Source organism: Colossoma macropomum, unplaced genomic scaffold (assembly GCF_904425465.1).
Source record: "Colossoma macropomum unplaced genomic scaffold, Colossoma_macropomum, whole genome shotgun sequence".
Lineage (NCBI taxonomy): Eukaryota > Metazoa > Chordata > Actinopteri > Characiformes > Serrasalmidae > Colossoma > Colossoma macropomum.
Window position 1 is genome coordinate 42746 of NW_023495864.1, and position 24850 is coordinate 67595.

General features: G+C 42.8%; 1 pseudogene; it reads right to left on the reverse strand.

The window, feature by feature from the left end:
* The window catches only part of LOC118803161, a 51566-nt pseudogene that overhangs the window by 16457 nt on the left and 10259 nt on the right, over positions 1 to 24850 (reverse strand).

The window sequence follows — 24850 nt, forward strand, 5'->3', positions numbered from 1 at the left end:
CAATGACTACCATCCCATTGCACTCACTCCCATCATCATGAGGTGCTTTGAGAGGCTTGTCATGAGGCGCATTAAAGACCAGCTTCCTCCTTCACTGGACCCACTGCAATTTGCATATCGCCCCAACCGCTCAACAGACGACGCCATCTCCACCACACTCCACCTGGCTCTCACCCACCTGGACAATAAAGACACCAATGTCAGAATGCTGTTCATAGACTTCAGTTCAGCAGTCAACACCATCATCCCTCAGCAGCTGATTGGAAAACTGAGCCTGCTGGGTCTGAACGCCTCCCTCTGTAACTGGGTCCTGAATTTCTTGACTGAGAGACCTCAGTTAGTCAGTATAGGTAATAACATCTCCAGCACCACCTCACTGAGCACCGGTGCCCCTCAAGGCTGTGTGCTTAGTCTGCTGCTGTTTACCCTGCTGACTCATGACTGTACTGCAAAGTACAGCTCAAATCACATCATCAAGTTTGCCAATGACACGACTGTGGTGGGTCTGATCAGCAAGAATGATGAGTCAGCGTACAGAGAGGAGGAGCAGCAGCTAACAGACTGGTGCGGAACCAACAACTTGTCTCTGAATGTAGACAAAACTAAGGAGATGGTTGTTGACTTCTGAAGAGTGCGAGGTGACCACGCCCCACTTAACATCACTGGCTCTGCTGTGGAAATCGTCAAGAGCACCAAGTTCCTCAGTGTCCGTATCACAGAGAACCTCACCTGGTCCCTCAACACCAACTCCATAGCCAAGAAAGCCCAGCAGCACCTCTACTTCCTGCGGAGACTGAAGAAGGCTCATCTCCCCCCTCCCATCCTCACCATGTTCTACAGGGGGACTGTGGAGAGCATTCTGAGAGGCTGCATCATCGCCTGGTTTGGGAATTGCACCGCCTCCGACCGCAAGACCATACAGCGCATAGTGAGGACAGCTGCGAAGATCATCGGGGTCTCTCTCCCCTCCATCATGGACATCTACACCACACGCTGCATCTGCAAAGCCACCAGCATTGTGGACGACCCCATCCATCCCTCACATAGACTTTTTTCACTGCTGCCATCTGGCAGAAGGTACCGGAGCATCCGTGCCATCACTGCCAGACTCTGCAACAGCTTTGTTCCTCAAGCAATCAGGTTTTTAAACTCACAAGGACTGAATTAACCCCACACACACACACACACCTCTCTTGATGCTCTACTTGCACTATCTGGAACATTGCTGCTAATACTGTGTTTACACTCTTTTACTATCTCAGTAACTGCTGTGTTTATGTATGTTATTTGACTGCTTAACTCACAGATCACAGCATGTTAAATATGTTAAATATGTCTGCACCTTATTCCACAACCCTACCTCATGTCCAGAATGTGTGCTGTGTAAGTGCTGCACTGTCCAGTCTGTTTACTCTGTCTAATGTCTGTTTAATTTATTGTAATTATTGTATTGTTCCTAACTAAATTTTTTGTTTGCACACTATGTCTGCACGTTCCCACTTTGTACTTTTTTTGTTCCTTGTTGCACCGTGTTGTTCCTAGAGGAACGTAATTTCACTCCACTGTGTACTTGTACATAGACGGAATGACAATAAAAAGCCTCTTGACTCTTGAAGTGTTGGCCTTGAGGTAGGGGCAACTCTTCCACTGCTCACATATGCTAACTCTTTGTCTAGACCAGTGGATTTTAACCTGTTGGCCAAAGCCCCCCCAAGTGGGCCACAGTAGTACTGCTTAGCCATCTACAAATGAAGCAGCCATCGTACCTCAGATACTGAGAAAACGGAGGATATAGCAGTGAGTAGTTAGTGCTGGACTTCATCTGGTGGGAACTAAAAATGAGCAACAACTGTTTTGTGCGATATGCTTAGAGTTCCTTTTTAAGTTTTGAAGATGAACATTTTTTGTTGTCATATGGAGACAAAACAGTGAAAATGTATATGTGGAGAAGGGGGCGTGGCCAAGCATCGAATGCAGGACAGAGAAGCCAGTCAGGCTGAACCAGCAAGCTAAGTAGCTGATGATGTTCTAGCTCAGCTGAGTTTTTTTCTTTGTGTATAAACAATAATAAAAAGCTCTCCATCTTCACATCTTTTCCTCCTTCCTCCACCCATCACTATAGTTGATGCAGTGGTGCTGAAACCCGGGAGGATTGGACAAATGTCGCCATAGAGTCCTCACTGCTTGGAGAGTTAGTCAAAGCACTCTCCCTCCTGCAGCAGACACAACATCAAGCTCTCCTGGAAGTCTAGCAGGAAAACCAGGCGCACTTCGAGGCCCTGGCTCAGGGCCAAGAGGTGGACAGGAAGCTTCTCTGGAGTTTGTTGTCAGCCACCAGTACTCCAGCTCTGGCTACTATCTCCATCTCAAAGATGACTCCACAAGACGACCCAGAAGCATTTGTGGAGCTCTTCAAGAGAGCGGCGGAGGACGGGGGGTGGCCGTAAAAGGACTGGGCCATCCGACTGCTGCCTCTGCTCACGGGTGAAGCCCAGCTTGCTCCCCAAGAGGTCCCCGCTCAATCGCAGCTGGAGTACGATGAGCTGAAAAAGGCCGTCCTCCAGAGGGTTGGACGGTTCCGTGCGCTGACGCTCTGAGAGTTTGACCAGCCCTTTGTGCTGGCTCAACAGCTCCGCCATTCCTGCAGGAGGTGGCTCTTGTCCGAAGAATGCAATTCCGAGGAGGTGCTCAACCTGGTGGTGCTGGAGCAGTTCATCACCCGCTTACCTGAGGAGACGGCAGTTTGGGTCCAGTGCCACCAACCGGAATCGCTGGACGAGGCCACAAAGCTGGCAGAGGCACACATGGCAGCATATTTGGGGGCAAGAACCCCCACCCAGCCAATACCTCTCTCTCCTTCTCTCTCTCTCCCCATTCCCACTCACAAAAAGAAGGGGGTCTAGCCCCTAAACCTTTTCCCAGCAACTTCCCCCCTTTCTACTTCCCGCACCCCCCCTGCAGCTACTCATGGTCTACCTTCTCTCTCTGCACAGGGGGCAACAGCTGAGCCCACAAGAGCTGGGGTGAAGCCTGGGCAGGTGTGTTGGCGATGTGGGGAGAGTACTGTGAGGAGGGACCTTCAAACAGCAAAAATGAAATCCAGTATGTTCTTGATCTGAGAGCAAAACTCCAAGCAATGGAGAGCTTAAATTAGGAGAATTTCCTCCAGGCTCAAGAAAATCAGAGCTGTGCCTACAACAGGGGCACTCGGCTGCGTAGGTTTTCACCGGGAGACAAAGTACTTGTTATACTCCCCACATCAAGCTCCAGATTGCTCGCCAAGTGGCAAGGACCCTTTGAGCTCACACAGCAAGTGGGAGACATTGTCTATCCATCTGACCTCATAGTCAGAGACAGGGCACTTCAGGTATACCACCTCAATCTCCTTAAACCTTGGAGGGAAGTGGTTCCTGTTTCTCTGGCGACGGTGGTTCTGAAGAGAGCTGAGTTGGGGCCAGTCCCCTGTGGGAACGAGCTTTCCCTGTCCCAAAAAGCAGAGGTGGCAAAGTTACAAATGGAGTTTTCTGATGTGTTTTCGCTTCTGCCTTGGCCGTAGCTTCATAGAGCACCACAATGAAACTCCTCCTGGCGTGGTTGTATGCAGCCCACCTTAAAGCTTGCCTGAGCACAAAAAAGTGGTTCACGATGAAATTAAGGCTATGCTTGATATGTGGGTAGTCAAAGAGTCCCATAGTGATTGGAGCAGCCCTATGGTGCTTGTCCCCAAGCCTGACGGGACTGTTCGTTTCTGTGTGGACTACAGAAAAGTCAATGTGGTGTCTAAATTCGATGCCTATCCAAAGCCATGTATTGATGAGCTGCTCGATCGGTTAGGTGCTGCTCGTTTTTACTCAACACTGGATTTGACCAAGGGCTACAGGCAGATCCCCTTGACTCCAGTATCCTGAGAAAAAACAGCTTTCTCCATGCCATTTGGGTTACATCAATTCATCACCCTCCCTTTAGGATTATTCGGAGCACCGGCCACGTTTCAGTGACTCATGGATAGAATTCTCTACCCCCACTGTGCTTATGCCAGTGCCTATTTAGATGACATTATCATATACAGCAATGATTGGCAGCGGCATGTGCAACATTTGAGGGCATTTCTGAGATCGTTGAAATGGGCGGGGCTTATGGCCAACCCAAAGAAGTATGCAATTGGATGGGTGGAGGTACGGTGTCTGGGCTTCCACTTGGGTCACGGACAGGTGTGTCCCTAAATTGATAAGACACCGGCAATTGTGACCTGTCCGAGACCCAAGACCAAAAAGGAGGTGAGACAGTTCCTGGGGCTGGCTGGCTATTATCGTAGGTTCATACCTAATTATTCAGACATCACCAGCCCACTGACTGGTCTCACTAAAAAGAGGGTGCCAGATCCGACGGACGTGTTGGACAGAGGGCTGGGGGCCTTTTTATCCCAGCTGGTGGAGGGGGAGGACCACCCCGTGCTGTACATAAGTCAGAAATTATCGCCTCGGGAGACTAAGTACAGCACCATTGAAAAAGAATGTCTGGCCATCAAATGGGTGGTCCTCATCTGCCACTATTACCTATTAGGGTGCCCTTTCACTCTCTGTTCCGACCATGGCCCTCTCCAGTGGCTCACCACATGAAGGACTCCAACTCCAGAATCACTCGTTGGTATCTAGCTTCTCCAACCCTTTGGATTTGAAGTGATTCACAGGCCAGGGGCTCAGATGGCAGTGGCCGACTTCCTCAGGCAGGCTGTCAGCCGGACAGCTGCCCGGCCTGAGTCGGGCGGTGGGGGTATGTGGAGAAGGGGGCGTGGCAGAGCATCGAATGCATCATTAAAGTTGTTACAGTATATAAACCTAAACAATGAGATCTCTATTCACAACTTTTTTTCGTCAGCTTGTCATCCAGCACTTGGTAGCAACACTGGTGGTTGTGGAAGTTTTGTGGTTGGTTGTGTGGGCCACGAGTTGTTAAAAGCTGGGAGACTCTGGTCTAGACACAGTAGGTCAAAAGGCAGGTGCCTTTTTGTATTTATGGTTTTGTTAGGATAGACATTAGGTAGATGGTTGGAGAGGTTCGTTTGTTGTTTTGTTCTTCTTAGTCTAGCATAACATTAGTTAGTTAGTATTTTTGTTTTACTTATTTATTCTCTTTGGTACCATCTGGTTTGGCTTCTTGTAGGCCTCTTAACCTCCAAGGCCTTCTTTCCCTTGTCTTATTTGTACTGGATTTGTGCACATTTCTAAGTTAAAATAGCTCTTGTTAAACACTAGTGCTGTTTGCCTGGTCCTTTCTAGTTATTCCCATGTGTCATCCTCACAGCTTTACCAAGTTGTGGGTTATAACATTGATACTGACATATAAAGCTCTAAATGTCTTATTCCCTCAGTATCTGAGTGAACTCATCTCCTATTATTACCCAACATGGCTGCATAGATCACAAGGTGCTGCTCACTATTAGTATGAAGAACTAATAAAGTTACATCAAGGGGTAGAGCCTTTTCATACAAAGACCCCCAGCTTTGGAATAATCTTCCAGTCAGTGTTCGGGTACTGCACAAAAACGACCATTTAAGGGCTGCGGATTTGAATGACACAGAGCCTAAACATTTATTGATAAAGCCATGGCAGTAATGTACCAGGACATTTGAGAGTGACACTGACACACACACACACCTGAGTATCTCCAGTGCGCAGTGTGGATCCTCCAGTAGATCAGACAGTAGCTTCACTCCAGACTCTCCTGGGTGATTATAGCTCAGATCTAGTTCTCTCATGTGGTAGGGGTTTGATTTCAGAGCTGAAGCCAGAAAAGAACAGCCTTCATTTGTAACCATACAAGCAGCCAGTCTGTAGAAAGGAAGGAAAAAGAGGTACAGATGACATTTATGCAGAGCTTAAACCAGCTGCAGTTCAGTACAAACATGAGCACCAAATTCTGTAATATCAAGATGCTGATATCAAAAATCAAAACAATTTCTACAATGATAAAACTGTCTATGGTGGTCATTAATGTTCTTAGTCGACTATGATTCTGTCAGCTGACTTATTGCATGTTTGTAAAGATGCAATACATAAACTTTTTCAATCCACAAACTATATCTTGGTCTGAAAGGCATGCCGTTGTCACCATTGCTTGATATTGGTCACTATCTAGCATTCCCATTTTGGAAAAAAACTGCACTGGCTACCTGTATCTTTCAGCTTTATTTGAAGTTGCCTCTTCTCTGAGTTATTGATTAGCTACAGATTGCCACTCAGCAGCTGCAGGCCTTACTTTATGGTCTAAAGTTGGTTCTTAATGCTAAGAAAACCAAATATTTGGGTATTTGGATCCATGACAGACTTTTGGGAAACAATTGCACAAGCTACATTCTTAGGTGTTGTTTATTTATTTATTTATTTATTTTTTACACATCACTGTGCACTTTATGATCTGGTTTACTGACCTTCATTAAGCCTAAGGAGACAGCACCACTGGTATATTTTCATTTACAACGTTATGCTGGATAAACTCCCTTTTCATCTGTGTTATTGTCTATCAAGTGTCAACAGCTACTATGATTCTCACTCCTTAGAAGGCTTCTGTACAAGGTTAGTTCAGAATTAGGCAAAACAGCTTTCTGTCATTTTGTGCCTTGATTATAAAATAATCATCAGAACATTCTACAGTTTAATGAATTTGTCATTTTGATAAAAACTGTATAACTGAAAAGTGCAATTACTGTTTTTAGGCTGAATTTTGTGTTTGAATTGGGTATTTGTTCTTTGTTTTAAATGTTCAATTTAAATTGTTACATGTCGGTTTGTTATGTTTGATTTTATAGTTCTTGTAACTGGAAACAAAAAAGACATTTTAATCTCAACGGGCTTTCCTGGTTGAACAAAGTCTAAAAAATAGCTGTATTTGGTATTGATTATTTTTTGGGCAGTGTCAGAATCAGAATGAGAATTAAGCTTTATTGGCTAGGTATGCTTACACTATTAATTTGGTTTTGGTTACAGGAGCTTACAGTGCACAGTATCAGACAAACATTTACATGTAGTAAATAAAATAAATTAAATTAAACATGCATTCCTACCATCACTCACTCATACATGCACATATAGACACACACACGTACACACACAGTCATACCTGTAAACCTTACATTGTGCAAAGTATGAGTCTTAAGTTAAAGTGCTGAGTGCAGCAGCAGTTGAAGGGTGTATACTGGTAGTGTTGGTGCTGTCGTCCCGCTGCCTCAAGCATTAACTCAAGTTTGCTGACTGTGCAGTTGAGGGGCACCAACATCTCAGGGAGCCTCATGTCTCTGTTACCTTCTGGTTTCTCCCTTTTAGTAAGGCTGTAATAACTAGACTTGCCGGAGTGTCTGCTGCTCTGTTAACACTGTAATCTGTGACCAGTCACTCTTTATAGAACTAACTCTCTGTGTGTGTTCTTTTCTTTGCCAAGTTGAAAAGCTGCCCATCCTGTGCATCTGGTGCTGTTGCTTCTTCTGCCTTGATCGGGTGCCCACTGCTCGCCAGCCTCCTGGACTGGCTTGACCACCATTGAGTTTCATGCTGTACAATGCTGTGCAAACCTCATCCTCATGAACTGACTCTCCCAATGATGCTGCTGCATTAACTAAATACTATTCCAATTAACCATTGCTCCGCCTGTTTTCCCCGTTTTGTACTATAATACTTTATACTAACACTGCTATCTGGTGTTGACCAGAGGAGGTAGGTTCCCCTTTTGAGTCTTGGTTCCTCTCAAGGTTTCTTCCTTTTGCTCTTAGGGAGTTTTTCCTTGCCACTGGCTTGCTCACGGGGGCTTGGACCCGGATTTTTCTGTAAAGCTGCTTTGTGACAACACCTGTTGTAAAAAGCGCTAAATAAATAAACTTTCTTTTGCTTTGCTTTGTATAGTGGCAAAGAAAGGGAGACACAAGGTAGCAATCAGATAAGTGGGGTAATAAACCAGGTAAGTAAGATGCTAAAAGAATAAAAAACACTGGTCTGAGACAGTAGTTTCAGAGAATGAAACATTGATTGTGATACTATATACCAATATATTTAGAAGTGCAGTTTAGAAGCTGGAATGTTGTGCATGTTTAAGAATTAACAGTTCAATAGTGATGGCTTGTGGGAAGAAGCTTCTCTGTAGTTTGAAAGTCCTAATCCTCATTTGGCTGAAGCGTTGGCCTGAAGGAAGGAGCTGGAACAGGTGACGGCCTGGGCGGGATGAGTCGGCAGAAATTTTCTCTGCACGCTTCCTGGTTCTGGAGGCATGCAGTTCCAGCAGTGTGGGCAACTTAACCCCAGTTGTCCTCTCTGTAGACCTGATGATGCACTGCAGTCTGTAGAGGTCATGCTTGGTGGCTGAGCTACACCACACTGTGATGGACGTGGTGATGACAGACTCTATGATGGCTGTGTAGAACCGCTTCAGCAGCTCCTGGGGCAGGTTGAACTTCCTCAGCTGATCCAGGAAGTACATCCTCTGCTGGGCTCTCTTGATGATGGAGCTGATGTTGCTGTGCCACTTCAGGTCCCTGGTGATTGTTGTGCCCAGGAACTTACAGGACTCCACTGCCACCACAGTTCTGTCCAGGATGGTGAGTGCTGACAGGGTTGGAGGGCTCCTCCTGAAGTTCATTGTCTCCACTGTTTTCGCTATTCAGCACCAGGTTGTTGTGGCTGCTCCAAAGGACCACCTGATCAACCACCCATCTGTAAGTAGACTCGTCACCATCACAAATGAGACCAATGACTTTACTGCCATCTGCAAACTTCAAGATTTTGACTGAGGGGTCATTAGTGTACAGGGAGACGCAACCCTGTGGAGTGCCCGTACTGATGATCTTAAGGTGACCTTTCCCAGTCTCACCTGCTGCTCTCAGTCAGTGAGGAAGTTGGTGATCCACTGGCAGGTGGGGGTTGGCATGCTGAGTTGGATCAGCTTGTTGTGTAGCTGTCCTGGGCTGATCATGTGAAAGGCTGAACTGAAGTCCAAGAACAGAATGTTTGCATAGGTTCTTGGGTGTTCAAGCTGTTGGAGAACAAGATGGAGTCCCATGTTCACTGTGTCGTCTACTGACCTGTTTCCCCGGTATGCATACTCCAGGGGGTCAAGCTGAGGAACTGTGATGTTCTTCAGATGGGTGAGCACCAGTCTCTCAAAGGATTTCATGACTACAGTGGTCACGGCAACGGATCTGTAGTCATTAAATCCTGTGATGGTTGCTTTCTTGGGAACTAATATAATGGTGGAGTGTTTGAAACTGGAAGGTATGACACACAGCTTCAGTGATTTGTTGAAGAGCGCTGTAAACATTGGTGTGAGCTGGTCAGTGGAGGCTCTCAGACGGGAGGGTGATACTCCATCTGGTCCAGGTGCTTGCTTCACTTTTTGTTTCCTAAAGAGTTGATACATGTCCTTCTTGCAGATCTTTAGGGCAGGCAGAAAAGGTACCTGAATGACAGGAGGATGTGAATCTGTGCTGAATGTGTGTGGAGCTGGGCTTTTCAAACCTGCAGTAAAATGTGTTAAACTTATCAGCCAGCTGACGATCGCCCATTGTCTGGGGGGGGAGTCCTTTTGTAGCTTGTGATGTTCTGCATGCACTTCCAGATGGGTGATGGCTCGTTTGTGGACATCATGCTACTCAGCTTGTTTGAACAGCTCTTCTTTGCAGCTCTGATTTCTTTGTTGAGTGTGTTCCTTGCCTGATTGTACAGAGCCCGATCTCCACTTCTAAACGCTGCTTCTTTAGACCAGCGCAACTGTTTCAGTTCGGCATTAAACCAGGGCTTGTCATTGTTATATTTAATTCGAGTCCTGGTGGGAACACAGGTGTCTTCACAAAAGCTGATATAGGATGTCACAATATCCATATATTCATCCAGGCTGCTTGTAGCATCCTCGAACACACTCCAATATGTTAATTCTATGCAGTCCTGAAGCCTTTCTTTAGCCTCGGTGGTCCATTTCTTCACGGACCTGACTACAGGTTTGGCACACTTGAGCTTCTGCCTATAGGTTGGAAGGTGGTGGATTAACGGGTGATTGGAGAGGCCCAGAGCAGCACGGGGAACTTGAGCTTCTGCCTATAGGTTGGAAGGAGGTGGATTAACGGGTGATCGGAGAGGCCCAGAGCAGCACGGGGAACAGATGCAGAAGCTCAAGATAGGCCCCCTTTAACACACTGTAGAAGTGATCTAAAATGTTACTCTCCCTGGTGGGGCAGGTAACATGCTGTCTGTATTTAGGCAGTTTGTTGGTGAGTTGTGCTCTGTTGAAGTCCTCTAAAATGATAAAAACACAGTCTGTGTGTTTGAGCTCTACGCTGGTGATCTGATCTGAGAGAGCGCACAGCGCCTCATACACGCGCGCCTGGGGTGGAATGGAGACTCCTGTGAGAACGACAGAGGATAACTTCTGTAGAATGTAAAATGGTTTACAAGTGATTCCAGGTTAATGGTGCATAATGGTGGTGGAGAGGTGGGGGCCAAGTCTAACGGTCTGGGTGTGGTTGGACAGGAAGTCCTTGATCCAGTTGCTGATGGGTTGGGAAAGACCTATGTCAGTCAGCTTCGTGACCATTCTGCCCAGGGTGAGTGTATTAAAGGCAGAGCTAAAGTCTATGAAACGCATCCTCACATAGCTCCCCTGGTGTTCAAGGTGGGTCAGTGCTGTGTGTAGAGTGGCGGCGATGGCGTCTTCTGTGGACCTGTTTACCCTGTAGGTGAACTGGTGTAGGTTGAAGCTTGGTGGGAGGCAGGCTTTTATGTGCTGCAGGACCAGCCTCTTAAAGCACTTCATTATGACAGGTGTAAGTGCAATCAGAAGGTAGTCACTGAGGTCACTGATGCCAGACTGTTTTGGAAGTTGAACTGTGGCAGATTTCAGACAAAGTGGGATGATGGATTCAGACAAGGATACATTGAAGATTCTTGTGAAGACCATGGAGAGCTGGTCCACACATTCCTTCAATACCCTTCCTATTACATCATCAGGGCCAGCAGCTTTCCTCAGGTTCACAGTTTTGAGCACACGTCTCACTGCATGCTCCTGTACTGTGAGGGTGTGGTTGTTGGGAGCTGGTGGCAGGACTGAGTCTGCCTCCACATGTGTCACCTCGAAGCGAGCAAAGAAACAATTAAGTTCCTCTGCCAGTGAGGCATCTCCTGTGCAGTCGCTGGTCTTATGGTTTATGATGTCCTGCATACCCTGCCACACCCAACTTGGGTCGTTGTTGGTGAAGTGATCCTCAATTTTTTTCTTGTAGTCTGCTTTGGCCTCCCTAATGCCTTTCTTCAGGTTGCTCCTGGAAGCACTATATAAGGCTTTGTCCCCAAACCTGAAGGCAGTGTTGTGGTTCTTGAGGAGTATTTAGGCCTCCTTTGTCAACCAGGGCTTCTGGTTTGGGTACAACCGGATGTATTTTTGGACTGTAACATTGTCCACACAGTTCCATATGTGGCAGAGTACAGCTGATGTGTCCTCCAAGTCTTGGTCTTCAAAAATGTCCCAATATGTTCTTTCAAAGCAGACTTGCAGCTGTAAGGAAGCTCCATTTGGCCATGACTGAACAGTCCTTGTGGTTGGTTGAGCTTTCCTCCTGAGTATGCTGGAATAAGGAATAATGAGTAGTTATCAGACTGGCCTAGTTCTTGATGTTTGAATAGTCTTTGTCCAGAGTATTTCCCCCCTTGTAACACATTTAATGTTTTTGTGAAATTTTGGGAGAACTGCCTTTATATCTGTGTGACTAAAATCCCCAGCGATGATATGGGCTGCTTCAGGATAGATACGCTGTTGTGAATCAATAGCACTGAGCAGGGAGCTTAATGCTATGCTAGCATTAGCATCTGGTGGAATATAGACAGCCATTACTATGACAACAGTGAACTCAAACAGAAGGTAAAAGGGTCTGCATTTAACTCTTATGCACTCCAGATCAGAAGAACAGTGTCTGTGTATGACCGTAGTATTAGTACACCAGTTATTATGTACATAAATGCAAAGCTCCCCCTCCTTTGCACTTACCAGAGTTTTTTTTTTTGTTTCTGTCCCATCAGTGTGTTGTGTGGCCTGCTAGCTCTACTACTTCATCTGGAATGAGAAAGTGTAGCTACATTTCAGTTATTAACAGAATGCAGCAGTCCCTTATGAGTGTGATGTGGAAATCAGTAGGTTCAGTTCGTCCATTTTGTTGGTGACGGATCTGGCTTTGATGAGAAAAATTCTGGGGAATGCTGGTTTGTGTGGTTGTTTCTTTAGCCTGGCAACTGGCAGCCCGGCATCCACGCTTTTGCTTCCTGTGCCTCCTCCATCTTCGCCACTTGCCAGAGCCGAAAACAATCCGAGCACCTGGTGTCCAGGCTATTTCCTCTGGTATGTTGTGCGTGTGCAAAAATTCCTTCGTAACAGCCTGTCTTTGCTGTGATCCTATGCATAAAAGAACTTGGTGGCTGTAGGTGGGATTCGCACAACTAAACATAACGTTTAGTAAGAGACATATAAACAAAAACGCACATAAAAAGCACCATAAAAGGAGAGCATCGAGCCACAGAGTCCAGGTGTGCCACCACCTTGCTTTCAAATCAGTAAAGTGCAGGTGTAAGTAGTTTTGGGCCAGATTTATTCTTTTTTAGCCAGCTTTTTCTTCTTTCTGTTGTTTTGGGGCAATTTCTCTTTTCTGTTCTTTTCTTTTCCTTTCCTTTTCTTTTGTTTTGTCTAAATATTCACCTGGGCTAAGTACCATACCGGTCACTCCTCTACAAAGGTGTGACAAAGGACTGCTGTTTGCCACAGCCTTAAGCAAAGTCCACAGGGGTGCCAGGTTTTGCCTAATCAGCCAGAGGGCTTCTGGGAATTGGAGTTCCCTGAACTTGTGGTGCCTCACTGCCATCACCCTCTGCTGGCGGCCGGCGGTGCAGGCTGGGCCCTTACAGAAGTGAGGATTTGTAATTTGACTGGATCTCTATGGAGTTTAGCCTCATATGTGCTTGGCTGATGCAGTCACCATAAACATCCAATCCATGAAGATGCCAAAAACCTGTTCTTGTGGGTTCTTGTGGAAGCTGGTGTTGCTTCCAGAGGCAGTTTGGAACTCAATACTGAGTGCTGCAGCCAAGGACAGATGATTTTAATGTACTACATGCTTCAGTACTCAGCTGTCTCATTCTGTGATTGGTGTGGCTCACTGCTTCATGGCTGAGCTATGACTGAACCTACACACTTCCACATCACAGTGACAGCACTTACAGTTGTCTGGGCCAGATCTAATTAGGCAGAGTTTTGATCAACTGATATGATGCTATATTCTGACATTACCACACTGAAGGTCACTCAGCTCTCCAGCTCAATCAATTCTGCTGCCAGTGTTTGTCATGTTATGGATGTATGCTTGAATTTATGCACCTGTTAGGAATGAGAATGTCTGAAATAGCTGAAACCACTAATTAAAAAGATGTTCACAAACACATACAAGATTGCCAGAATCATAATTGTCCTAAGGAAATCATCACTAGGTATCTCCAATTTCATCAACTACTGACCTATATCTCTCCTTTCTGTCCTTTCAAACATCCTTGAATACTCTGCCTATAAACAATTATCTCTCTTTCTTACTCAGAATCAGCTCCATGTTCCCAACCAGTCTAGATTCAAACTTAAACACACTACAGTTTAGCATCATAGATGGCAGCCCTCACCTGAAGCTGAATCCCAGCAACACTGAGCTGCTATGTCTGCCTGGAAATGAAGTTCCTCACTATGATCTCTTTTGGGAACTCCTTTGTTTTTCCGTCTAAAGATGCACTGTCTAAAGCCCTGGTGTTGTCCTGAACAATGAGTTATCTTTTTCCACACAAGCTGCAAACCTGACTTGATTACCCTGTGAATTTCCCTTGCTTTCCCTTGCTGTCTACAAACGCAGACCGAAGACCATCAAATTGTTACCATTCTCATGCTCTTGTTAGCTGAACTGTATACCATCACATTATTATTTATGTATTTCTGAATATTATGGAATTTCAGATCTTAATATTCATAATTTAAAATCTAATTTACAGAATTCTCACCTGAGTATCTCCAGTTTACAGTGTGAACTCTTCAGTCCATCAGTAAGCAGCTTCACTCCTGAATCCTGAAGGTCATTGTTACTGAGATCTAGTTCTTTCAGAGAGGAGTTTACTGATTGAAGAGCATGGTAAAGAGTTTCACAGGAGGCATTGATGAGATTACAGCCAGCTAGTCTGCAGAGGAATAATAAACACAGCACATACAGTGGAGGAAATAAGTATTTGATCCCCCACTGATTTTGAAAGTTTGTACTCTGACAAATAATTAAACAGTCTATGATTTTTATGGTAGCTTCATTTTAACAGTGAGAGATGGAATATCAAAAAGAAAATCTAGAAAATTTAATAATATTTAAATAAAAAATAATTTGCATTTCATTGAGGGAAATAAGTATTTGATCCCCTAAAAACCATGACTAATGTTGGCTCCCACAGACCACTGACACACCCTAATCTCAGTGAAGTCGTTACCTGCATGAGAGACACCTGTCCCAAATTGTCACCTGTATAAAAGGCCACCTGCCAACAGACTCAGTGACACTCCAACATCTCCACCATGGTCAAGAATAAAGAGCTGTCTAAAGATGTCAGGGACAAAATTGTTGACCTATACAAGGCTGGAATGGGCTACAAAGCCATAAGTAAGAACCTGGATGAGAAGGTGACAACTGTTGGTGCAATTATTCGGAAGTGGAAGAAGTACAACATTACTGTCAATCGACCTAGGCCTGGAGCTCCATGCAAGATATCACCTCGTGGAGTCTCATTGATCATGAGAAAGGCTAAAAATCAGCCAAGAACTACATGGGAGGAGCTGGTTAATGATCTCAAGACAGCTGGGACCACAGTCTCCAAAAAACCCATTGGTAATACACTGAGACGTAATGGTTTAAAATCCTGCAGTGCACGCCAGGTTTCTCTGCTCAAGAAGGCTCACGTCCAGGCCCGCCTCAAGTTTGCCAATGAACATATTAATGACTCCGAGAGAGACTGGGAGAAGGTGCTGTGGTCAGATGAGACCAAAATTGAGCTCTTTGGCCTCAACTCAACTCGACATGTTTGGAGGAAGAAAAATACAGAATATGACTCTAAGAACACCATCCCCACCGTCAAGCATGGTGGTGGAAGTATTATGTTTTGGGGGTGTTTTTCTTCTAAGGGCACAGGCCAACTTCACCGCATCGACGGGAAGAGGAACGGGGCCATGTATCGCAAAATCCTGGGTAACAACCTCCTTGCCTCCGCCAGGGCACTGAAAATGGGTCGTGGATGGGTCTTCCAGCACGACAACGACCCAAAACATACAGCCAAGGAAACAAAGGAGTGGCTCCATAAGAAGCATATCAAGGTCATGGAATGGCCTAGCCAGTCTCCTGACCTCAATCCCATAGAAAATCTATGGAGAGAGCTGAAGCTTCACGTTTCCAAATGCATGCCTAAAAACCTTAAGGATTTGGAGATGATCTGCAGAGAGGAGTGGGCCAAAATTTCTCCTGAAGTGCAAACCTTATAAAAAACTACAAGAAACGTCTGACTGCTGTGCTTGCCAACAAGGGTTTTGCCACCAAGTATTAAATGATGTTTTACTAGGGGGTCAAATACTTATTTCCTTCAATGAAATTCAAATTAATTTTTATTTCTCATTTCATGTAATTTTCTCAGTTTTTCTTTTGATATTCTATGTGTCACTGTTAAAATAAAGCTGGCATAAAATTATGAGACGTTTCATTTATTTTTTTTTGTATTAAAACTTTTAAAGTCAGTGGGGGATCAAATACTTGTTTCCTCCACTGTAGAACAGTTCTAATGGGGGTAGGAAGATCCAGTCTCACAGGAGTTAAGAGTTTTTCTTTAATGACTTCATCTTTGGGTTTTGAATCTGGCCCATTGTCAAACTCAGCGGTTGCTGCACTATGCAACACACCATTTGCAGTGCGGTAACTATAAATGAATTATTTATAGTCACCATGCTGGTGATTAAAGCACCAATCTCTTCATACCACTGTAGTATTTTTGCACATGTCATAGGTAAAACCCAATTGCAACAGACAAGTTAATATACTAATGTATATTAAGGACCAACTTTCAACACCTGCTTGGATGTCAAAACGGACATGCTACGCCAAACACACATACAAAAAAGGGCTACAGATCCTAAGAATGGAAAAGTATTCTGGTAACAATTTAGCAAAAGAAAATGGTGAACATTTTCCAATGTCAGTCCATATCAATGCAGAACCAAAGGTAACAAGTGCTTCTATCCACATCCACAGTCAACAGAGAAAAACTTAATAGAAAAAAAATCATTCAATACACATTGGCTTCTTACCAAGGATGGACATCATTAAAAAAAAAATTGTCATTAATACCCATACCAACTTAATTTTGATAGTGTTTCCTGAATCATCCCTTTTTCTATATCTCATTTTGAAATGAAAACCAAAAGTGTGTACAGCTTAAACCAGAAACCAGTACAACTTGCTGAAAATGAGCATATTTGACTGTAACAGATTGCAGAATGTAAATTTCACATCCAGCAAGGACTCTACATTTTGAAACAAGCTTCGCTATTGGCCCAAAGATACAAAGGCCAAGTGCTTAGGTAATAAAATTCAATATTTAATTACACAATTTTTTGATACTTGATAGGATTGACATCATTTGTTCCATACGGTTTAATATCCAGCTCTACTTTTTAGTGGGGAAATTCACTGAATTCAACGAATCACTATTGGTACTTACAAATGAGGGGAGAAAGGCAATAGTGTCAGATATCGCAGAAATAGGAAAATAGGCTGGTATTGATTTATGAGCTATGATTCAGCGAAAATATTACAATAAAGCTATTTGTTCATAATATCATGTTAAATCTGTATGTATTCTATGAATTTTGATTATTATTTTGTAAATCCCATCTATATAAAGAAACTCTTTTCATCTGGTTAAGAGGAGATATGTGAAAGCAGGTCAAATGACTGACTGTTATTATGGTTGAAAGTGTTCTGAAACTAAAAGAAGCCCTGATGCACTGCAAGGAACATGTTTAGGTTCTCTCAAAGCATGGGCACACATTTATTGTAAGGTTAACAGCTCAATTTAAGTCTAGTACCAACCTGAGAGTCTCTGATAAAACATGAGGTCAACAGATTTAATGCTGTCAAATCATGGCTTTCAAAGTGTGCATCTCCAAACATCATTCAAATTCACAAAGGTTTTCAGAGTAGAAGTGCAGATCTAAGATCAGATTCCTGTGTAGAAATGCTGATATAAGATCAGATTTTTGTATAGGAGAGCTGATCTAAGATCAGATTCCTGTGTAGAAATGCTGATCTAAGATCAGATTTTTGTGTAGGAGAGCTGATCTAAGATCAGATTCCTGTGTAGAAATGCTGATCTAAGATCAGATTTTTGTGTAGGAGAGCTGATCTAAGATCAGATTCCTGTGTAGAAGTGCTGCTCTAAGACAAGATTCCTGATTAAGAGTACTGATCTGTGCAGGACTGCTGATTCCTATGTAGGATTGTTGAATTAAGATCAGATTAGAGGTCTGCAGTCCCGCAGGTTCCCGTGGGCCCCGCGGGACCCGACACATTATCTTGCTGCACAGGACAAATTTCAGTCTTGCTCATGGGAACGGGCAGAAATCAGATCCCTTCAGGCGGGAGCAGGCAGAAGCACGCATGAAGAGAAATCACGCAAATGAGTAGCATAAATAAAGTAGAACCATCACTAAATTACATATGTAAACAATATAACAGTAAAACAGTTAAAATGAATAAAGTCATTCTTGAGTAAGTGATCACATGAACAACATACAGACTCTCATAGATCTGATTCATGTGTCTGCATGGCATGAGCAATGCGAAAAGTCTTGCTTTTCATTTCGGCGTCCATGTTAAGTGATCAGTACTGTCACACAACCTGCGTGTGCGAAGGGGCAGAGTCGCAGATGCCACACTGAAGCAGTGTTTAGAGAACAGACCCGGCACTGATTTTTTTCGTGTGCGTTGCATAGTTAAAAATACTGAAATAAGCCAAGAAAATCAATAAGAATTAAACAGAAGTCTGTATAAAAACTTAAACTGGTGGTTTTTATGTAATTCATGATGAAATACTAGTTAAAAATTCGTGCTGCAGACAGCTTTCCCGGTTGGTCCACCAGGCTTGAAACTTTTTCCTGTCCAGGACAAACAAATATTCCGAGCATAACTGAAGTGATTACTCATCCATCTGGAAACAGGAATGTCTGTACCTTTCGCTTTTGCCACTTCACTTACACCACGCAGAGGGAGCATATGTGAATCAGGCATTAGAGAGATGGTGGAGCCTTCAGTCTGATGACCACAGCTGCCCAGCAAAACACCAAAAATAACCATTCTGTGGTTTAATTCCTGCTCTGTGTTTACTGGGAATAAATGGTGTTTGGTTAAGTTACTTCACAGTGAGCCTGATGACCATGACTGCTGTGTTATTTCAGCAGAGGATAAGGTATTTATGAATAGACTGTGTAAGATATTGGATGTGCACGGGACTTCATGGGCAGGAGCGGGACAAGTCGGTCCAGTTGTGGGCAGTAGCAGGAGAAATGATTCTGATTTTCTGCGGGATGAAATCTTGTGGGAACGTGCGGGTGCGGGACTGAATAACCAGCTTGCGCAGACCTCTAGATCAGATTCCTATGTAGGAATGCTGATCAAAGATCAGATTCCTGTGTAGAAGTGCTAATTTCAGATCAGATTCCTGTGCATAAGTGCTGATCTAAGATCAGAGTTCTGTGTAGGAGAGCTGATCAAAGATCAGATTCTTCTCTTATTTACTATGATTTTACTGACAGGAAAAATCCTAGATCAGCACTCCTACTCTGAGAAGATTCATAAATATAGGCCTTATCAGATTTTCAAGCTCCAGATAATGTTCCATCAGTACAGAAGTTCTAGAACTGTAATAATTCTGCACCACTGTAACACACCAATATGAATTTATCAGGATTTATGTTTACTGATGTTACTGGATTCATTTTCTCTTCTCTTGATGCCCCCTCATTTTACACTGAGTTGAGAATCATTTAGGAACCAAAGGTTGAAAATTGCTACAGAAGAGGAGACAGAGATGTGCTTCTTGATGAACTCACAGTGCTTCTGGGACAGGTTATGTATATATATGACTGCACCTACACATTTCCACAGTAACAGCACTTACAGTTCACTGTGGCAGATCTAATTACACAGAATTTTGATCAATGATGATCTCCAGCCAATTCTACTGCCAGTGTGTGTCATGTTATGGCTGCATACTTCATTTTATGCATCTGTTAGCAATGAGAATGTCTGAAATAACTGAAACCACTAATTAGAAAGATGTTCACAAACACATACAAGACTGCCAGAATTATGCTTGTGTAGGGTTGATTTCTTTAGGACATCTCCAATGCTATCACCTACTAAGCTGTATCTCTCCGTCCTTTCCTTTCAAACATCCTTGAATGCTCTGCCTATCTCTCTTTCTTACTCAGAAATCTTTGGTGTAGTCCTGGACAATGAGTTATCTTTTCCACCACGTGTTGCAAACCTGACTCAGTCATGCAGGTTTCTCCTTTACAACATCCAGAAGATTTGACCCTTTTTCCCCAAAGAGGCTACCCCATGAACTTCCCTTGCTGTCCTTGCTGTCTTCAAACGCAGACTGAAGAAAATCAAATTGTTACAATTGTCATGATCTTCTTAACGGAACCATATACCACCACTGTGTTACTTATATATTTCTGAATAGCATGGAATTTCAGATCTTCATGTTCATAATTTAAAATCTGATTTACAGAAATCTCACCTGAGTGCCTCAAGTTTACAATGTAAACTCTTCAGTCCAGCAGAGAGCACCTGCAAATTGGAATCATGGAGGTCATTGTTACTGAGATCTAGTTCTCTCAGGGGGCAGTTCGCTGACTGAAGAGTAGAGCAAAGAATTTCACAGGAGTCCCTGGTGAAATTACAGCCAGCTAGTCTACAAAGTAATAAAAAACACAGCACACAGAACAGTTAAAGTGAGGGCAAGGGAGTCCAAGTGTCACAGTAGTTAAGGGTTTTTCTTTAATGACTTGATCTTTGGGTTTTGAATCTGGCCCAGATCTGCAACACAAAATTTGCAGTGTTGTAATGAATTTGTTCATAAAGTCAACATGCTGGTGATTAGAGCACCAGACTCTTCATACCACTCTAGTATTTTTGCATGTACCCTAGGTAAAACCAAATTTAAACAGACAAGTTATTAAACTAATACATATTAATGACAGATGTGCATCACCTGTGTGGATGCATAAATGGTATGCATACACTGAAAAAAAAACAAAGAAACAAACAAAAGTGCTACAGAATGGAAAAATGGAAAAGTATTCTGGGAAAAAAATTTGCAACAATACAAAACAGCTAAAAGTTTCAGACCAGATCAATGCAGTATCAAATGTAACAAGTACTTCTATTCACATCCACAGTCAAAAGACGAAAACATAATAGAAGAGACCATTAAATACACATTGGCTTCTTACCAAGGATGGCAAAGATTCCCGAATAATACCTTTGTCGATATTTTCTTTTTAATTTCAAACCATAAGTATGTATGTCTTAAACTAGAAATGAGTATGTGGTGCTAAAAATGGGCATATTTACTGACTGTAACAGATTGCAGATCGTAATTTAGACAAGCAACCAGCACTCTATATTTTGAAACAACTATCCCTATTGGCTAATGGATACAAAGACTGATGCGTACCATGAATCTTGACCATTATTTGGTAAATCACACATACATAATGAAACTCATTTTATCTGAATAACAAGGGTAAAGTGAAAGCAAGTCAAGTAACTATGGCTGTTATTATGGTTGGAAATGTTCTGAAACTCAAGAAAGCACTTATGCATAGTGAGGAACATGTTCAGGTTCTCTCAAAACATGGGTACACATTTACTGTAAGCTTAATAGGACAAATTAAGTCTTGATTTTGACTCACTGAATACCACCCTTGAGAGTCTTTGTCAAAACGTGGGGGCCAACAGATTTGGCATTCAAAATGTGCTGGGACAGGTTGAAAGTGGCAATAATAGTAGACTATAACCATATTGGCTACTTAAACATTAATATTCAAAAGCCTGACATATTAACAACAGATGAAACACATATTTAATAAAGAAACATATATAGATAACAAAACACCTGGTGTCCTGGAGGATGCCAAGGAACCCCTGCATGTGTCAACGGTGCCGACAGGCAATCTAGAGGGCATCCTAGAGCAGCTGCCACCATTGACAGTGCCATCTGGTGTCCTGGAGGACACTGGGAAACCTCCTGCTGTGCTGACAGTGCCGCCTGGCGCCCCATATGGCACCAAGGAGCAGCTGCCCTGTCGACAGTGCAAAAGTGCCTAAGGCTCAGGAGCGCATCTGAAACAGTACTTTCAGCAGCGACACTGCTTCTCTTGCTCTGACTTCTTGGCTTGGACCTAGCCACCAGGCCTCACCTCACCTTTGATCCTGATGGCTGTGATCTAAGGGGAAGGGAATGTGGAGGTGGAGAGGTGGAGCTGCTGCCTAGCCCAAAGCACATGATGTGTTCTCTTCCTCTGATTGTGTACAGCTGCGCTGAATCAGAGGAGCGTAAACTCTTTAAAAATTGGCTCTCTTTTCAGCACATGTTGCAAACCTGACAAGGTTGCACAAGTTTCTCATTTACAACATTCAGAAGATTTGACCTTTTTTTTTCCCCAAAGAGGATACCCTATGACCTCTCCTCGCTATCTTCAAACACAGACCATCAAATTGTTATCATTGTTATCCTCTTGTTAACTGAACCATATACCACCACTTTATCTATATATTTCTGAATATTATGGAATTTCAGATCTTAACATTTAACACAATTTAAAATCTAATTTGCAGAATTCTCACCTGAGTTTGTCCAATTCGATGTGTGAACTCATTAATCCATCAGTAAGCAGCTTCACTCCTGAATCCTGGAGGTCATTGTTACTGAGGTCTAGTTCTTTCAAGGAGGAGTTTGCTGATTGAAGAGCAGAGCAAAGAGTTTCACAGGAGTTCCTGGTAAGATTACAACCAGCTAGTCTGCAGACGAATAATAAACACAGCACACAGAACAGTTAAAATGGGGTAAGCAGATTGTGTCACAGGAGTTAAGAGTTTCTTTATTGACTTGATCTTTGGGTTTTGAATCTGGTCAAATGTCAAACTCAGCAGTAACCACACTATGCAACACAAAATTTGCAGTATGGTAATTATTCATAAAATCACCATGCTGGTGTTTACAGCACCGGTCTCTCCATACCACTATAGTATCTTCGCGCGTATCCAAGGTAAAACTCAATTTAAACAGACAAGTTAAGCTAATACATATTAATGACAAGCACCTGTTTGGATGTCAAAACAGACATGCTACACCAAGAAAAAAGAACACAAAACAAACAAAAGTATTCTGGTACCAGTTCAGCAGAATAAAGTAAAACAGTAAACAATTTCCCATTTCAAACCATGTCAATGCAAAATCAAACATAAATAATTCTGTCCACAACCACAGTCAAAAGAGGAAAACACAATACACGTTGGCTTCTTACCAAGGATGGATTTGTTGTTATTTTGTTATTTATATCATTGATATTGATATCAATACCAATAACTTTATTTTGGTAGTGATTGTGGAATGATTTTCTGTATCTACTTTTTAATTAAAAACAAAAAGTGTGTGTAGCTTGAACCAGAAATGAGTATGAGGTGCTGAAAAAAGGTCATATCTACTCACTGTAACAGATTGCATACAGATTGAATGTAAATTTCAAAGCCAGCAAGGACTCTATATTTTGAAACAAGCATTGCTATTGGCTCATAGATACAAAGGCCAAGTGCTTAGGTAATAAAATTCAATATTTAATTACACAATTGTATGATACTTGTTAGTTTTGAAGTAATTTGTTCCACATGTTTCAATATCCAGCTCTACTTTTAGTGGGTAAATTAACATTGGACTTGTTCAGGTGGTATATTTGGTAGGCCAGTGTCCTGTTATGACTCACTATTGGTACATATAAACAATAAGAGAAAGGCAGTAGTGTCAGCTATCAAACAGTAAAATAGGCTGGTAATGATTTATGCATTTTTTTTTAAAATTTTTACCCAATTTTTCTCCCCAATTTAGTCGTTTCCAATTCCACCCGCTAGTAAGGACTCCCCCAATCACACGATGTTACCAACGCTAGGAGGGTGAAGGCTAGCACAGGCTTCCTCCGAGACCTGTGAAACCAGCCACCGCTTCTTTTCGAACTGCCGCTCATGCAATGTCATTGGACAGCCGAACGCGCTCGGAGAAAAGCGCCAACCGCCAGATCTGTTACGTCAGCTAACAGACGCCTGTGCTGACTAGCATCGCACTGAGTGATGGGGGGAGAGAGGAGGGCCAGCGAGGCCAATTGTGCTGTCTTGGACCCCCAGCTACGGACGGCATCACCAGGGATCGAACTTGCGTAGCATCACCAGGGATCGAATTTGTGATCTCCTGATGACAGGGCCAACGCTTAAACGGATGGGCCACTCGGGAGCCCGACTTATGCATTCTTATAAATCAGAAATATATAGCACTTTTTATACCAGTGGCATTTCAAAGTGCTTTTACAGACAGGTGATAAAGTTAAACAGTTACAAGAAATTATATGTATTAATTTAGAATCATGTAAGAAAATGACACAGACCAAATTAAAAAATAAATACCACGAGAAGTAGAGGTTTAATTAAATGCTGAGTTAAAGAGATACATTTTAGAAGTTTCTTAAAAGTGAGCTCTGAGCTTAACTGTCCAATACAAGGTGAAATTGAGTTCCACAGTTTAGAAGCATAATAACTGAAAGAGTCTCTCCATGTTTTCTGTGTTTTACTGAAGGTGTTTGTAGGTCAGAATCTGCAGGTCTAAGATCATAAACAGACAGACTCTCTGTGATGTAAGTGGAGCTTTAAGGTCATTTAGAGCTTTAAAAACTAGTAGCAGAACTTTAAAATCTATTCTGAATGATACAGGCAGCCAGTGCAGTTCTTTTAAAACTGGAGTGATCTGATCTCTCTTTTTTGTTTTTGTTAGGATGCTGCTGCATTTTATATGAGTGGTAAAGGATGTATTGTTTTCTTAGCAAGTTCAGTAGGAAGAGCATTACAGTGATCAACTCTGCTTGTACCAAATGCATGAACAAGTCGCTCCGACAGAGAAAAGGCTGAGCATTAACAATGTTTCTCAAATGATAAAAAGCTACTTTAGTGACTGTGTTTACATGCAGGTTAAAACAGAGCTTAGAGTCTAAGATCACACCCAGGTTTCATACTTCAGGTTTGGTATATGAAGCTAAAGAACCATGTTTCTCATAAAGCATTTTTTTCAGATTTTTTTGTACCAACGATCAGTATTTCAGTCTTTTTGTGATTTAACTGTAGAAAATTGAGCTATCCACTGACAAATATTTGACACACAGCTGGTTAGTCTGTTTACAGAGTCTATTTGTTTATAATTTCATGTTAAATCTGTATGCGTTCCATGAATCTTGACCATTATTTGGTAAATCACACATGTATAATGAAGCTCTTTTAATCTGAAACACAAATATATAATAAAGAACCATTTATAGATGATAAAAATTGATAAATGCTGTAAACATGAAAAGTACACTTTGTGTTTGACTTTGTAGTGAGAATGATACAGAAAATAAAAAAATAGAAGGTGAAAATTTGTTACCAAGCGCACTGTGTGCATC